The following is a 3,209-nucleotide window of genomic DNA, read 5'->3' on the forward strand; positions in this document are numbered from 1 at the left end:
CCCATCAGGTGCCTGAGGGTCCTGACCTCAGGCCTCGGTACTGCCCATCTGGAAAGCCTGGTCTGGCTAAGGGACACTGTTCCCAGACACCTTATCCAGAGTCCTACAATAGTGGGTTCTCAGCCCAGGGGTTTGCTGAAATCCACAGAGTTCTGGTTTGTGATGCGGTGTACCTGTTTGGATGCCTGTAATTTACTTTATAAAACTTCAGTTTATACAGTATGGAATGTCTTGTGAGTGCTCCCTTGGTCAAGCCAGTGCCCAGTGCCCAGGTGCTAAGAAAGCAAGTCTGGGGTGGGGGGTCACCCAATCTACCCTCAGTGATTCCTAGTCTGGTGCTAGGGGTTAACTAGCATTACACCCAGAGGCAGCCACTACTAGCCATCCTGTTACCTATTTTTTGATCAACAACTGACGCTTTTCCAGTTAACACACTGGATGCTAAAAATTGATTTTATGTTGGGGAAACAAGGGACTTGTTAATTATTATGATGAATGTTACAGATGGGCTAACATTGCTGTAGTTATAATCTGTGGATGGGTTAAAGTAGCTCTTAGTCGCTCTCCACCTGTGCACAAAGATGGCAGAATAATCTTTTACCCTACACCAGCCAGGAGCCCTGGATTCTATGGGACAGATGGAGACAGAATCCTGCCTCTGCAATCCAGGCACCTGCCTCTGCAGAGGTTCTCCACCTTTCTTTTTCTTTTGAGTTTCTGATGAGCCTCTCCAAAGGAAGCAATCAGATATGCATTTATCTCAGTGAGCAGGGGGTGACTTTGAATGGAATGGGAGGTAGCTTTGCCGCAGTTTCCAGCTTGACTTTTCCCTTTAGCTTAGTGATTATGGGCCCCAAGATGTATTTTCCTTTCACAGAACTATATAGTCATCAAAGTATTAATATTAGGGATTGAATCTCACCTTGGCCCAACTGAGCTATTCATATAAAAAAGGGATGATTCCAGTACCTGCTTCATGAGCATTGATGGATTAATGAGCATAAGGTGCTAAGAACCTGGTTGTACGCCCTCACTACATAGTGCAACAATTGCTGCTGCTGCTGCTAATACTATTATAATCGTCGTTATTATATTATTTTATAAGATACAAATCCTTGCTATTAAGATGTTTACAGTCTGGAACAGGAGAAAAGACGTATATAAATGATAGTCATTAAAGGCGGAAGTAAAGGGTGCAGATGACGATCCCAATAAAGGGCCAAGGAAAGTTTAGAAAGTGAAGTTACTTCTGGCTGAGTGTAGAGTGTAGTAGAGTGTAACGGTTAAGCTTTTGTGCCAGCCACACGTGGATTAGTTCTGGCTTTGGCCCTTTGCCATCTGAGCTTGGGCAAGAGATGTCACCTTTCTGAGCCTTGGTTTCCTTCTCTGTAAAATGGGGATAATTGTAGAATCCACTTCACAGCGAGCTCCACTCCCCTCCGTCCCGTGGCCAGCCAGTCAAAACATATACTCATTGTTGCTTTTTTTTTTGGAGACAGGGTCTCACTCTGTCACCCAGGCTGGAGTGCAATGGCACAATCGTGGCTCACTGCAGCCTCAGCCTCCTGGGCTCAAGTGATCTTCCCACCCCAGCCTTCCGAGTAGTTGGGACCACAGGCATGAGCCACCATACTTGACTATTTTTTTTTTTAATTTATTTTTAGTAGTGACAGGGTCTTACTATGTTGCTCGGCTGGTCTCGAACTCTAGTATTCCAGCCATCCTCCTGCCTTGGCCTCCAAAATGGATCACAGGCCTGAGCCGCTGCGCCAGGCCCATTCATTTCTGACTTGACCAGTCAGTCCCTAACTGCGATGACTCCAGCGGGTTACTGTCCCTGCCACTGTCCCCTGGGCTGGTGAATGAGACTGCGGGTCTGGCCCTTTGCAGCCCCAGTAGGGCTGTAGTGCTGCTCGGCACCCTATGTACTTCTTGTCAGTGTCCCCTCCCAGTGCTCACGGCTTCTGCTCCTCACCTGGGTGTCCCTTAAGCTGTCCTATTTGGACCAAATGATTTATCTTCTTCCTATTTCATAGGAAAGGAAGGCCGGAGAGAACACTCTGAACTTTCTTACAACTCCTTTCCAGTTCAGCTGAATGTTCACCTATCTTTGGGACTTAAGGAGGAGAAAATCTCCATAGTACCTTGGAGAAATGTTTTGCATCCACTTCACTTTCCTTAATTCATGCAGGACTGTCATTAAAGAGGAGGTACAGGTTTTATAGCGAAGGGGGTAGACTAATACCCAGACACTCTCCTACTCTCTGTGAGGCCAGCAGTGCAGCTGTCAGGGTGGGGTGTGTTATGCTGCAGTGACAAGAAACCCCTAATCTTATGGGCCAAAACCAAAAAGGTTTGCTTCTTCTTCTTTTTTTTTTTTTTCTTTTGCGATGGAGTCTGGCTCTGTCGCCCAAGCTAGAGTGTGGCCGTGGGATTTTGGTTCACTGCAACCTCTGCCTCCTTGCCTCAAGCAATTCTCCTGCCTCAGTGTCCCTAGTAGCCGAGATTACAGGTGCATAATACCAAGCCTGGCTAATTTTTGTATTTTTAGTTGAGATGGGGTTTCACCATGTTGTCCAGGCTAGTCTCAAACTGCTGACCTCAGATGATCCGCCCACCTCAGCCTTTGAAAGTGCTGGGATTACAGGCGTGAGCCACCGTGCCTGGTCTTCTTCTTCTTCCTTCTTCTTTCTTCCTTCTCCTTCTCCTCCTCCCCCTCTTCCTCCTCCTCCTCCTCCTTCTCTCCTTCTCCTCCTTCTCCTTCTTTCTTCTGTTTAAGTTTTATTTTTAGACAGGGTCTCCTTCTATCACCCAGGCTGGAGTGCAGTGGTGCAGCAATGCTGTTTGCAGCCTCAAACTCCTGGGCTCAAGTGATCTTCCCACCTCAGCCTCCTAAGTAGCTGGGATTACATGCATGCCCCACCTCACTGACTAATTTAAATTCAACTTAATTTATATTAAAATTAAAAAAAAACATTTTGGTAGAGCTAGGGTCTCATTATGTTGCCCAAGCTGGTCTCAAACTCCTAGACTCAAGTGATCCTTCCACCTTGGTCTCCCAAAGTGTTGGGATTACAGGCGTGAGCCACTGCACTAAGCACAGAGGTTCACTTTTTTTGAGACAGAGTCTCGCTCTGGTGCCAGGTTGGAGTGCAGTGACGCGATCTCGACTCACTGCAACTTCCGACTCCCTGATTCAAGCGATTCTC

The sequence above is a fragment of the Theropithecus gelada genome, chromosome 15 (genome assembly GCF_003255815.1).
Source record: "Theropithecus gelada isolate Dixy chromosome 15, Tgel_1.0, whole genome shotgun sequence".
In the NCBI taxonomy this organism is placed as follows: domain Eukaryota; kingdom Metazoa; phylum Chordata; class Mammalia; order Primates; family Cercopithecidae; genus Theropithecus; species Theropithecus gelada.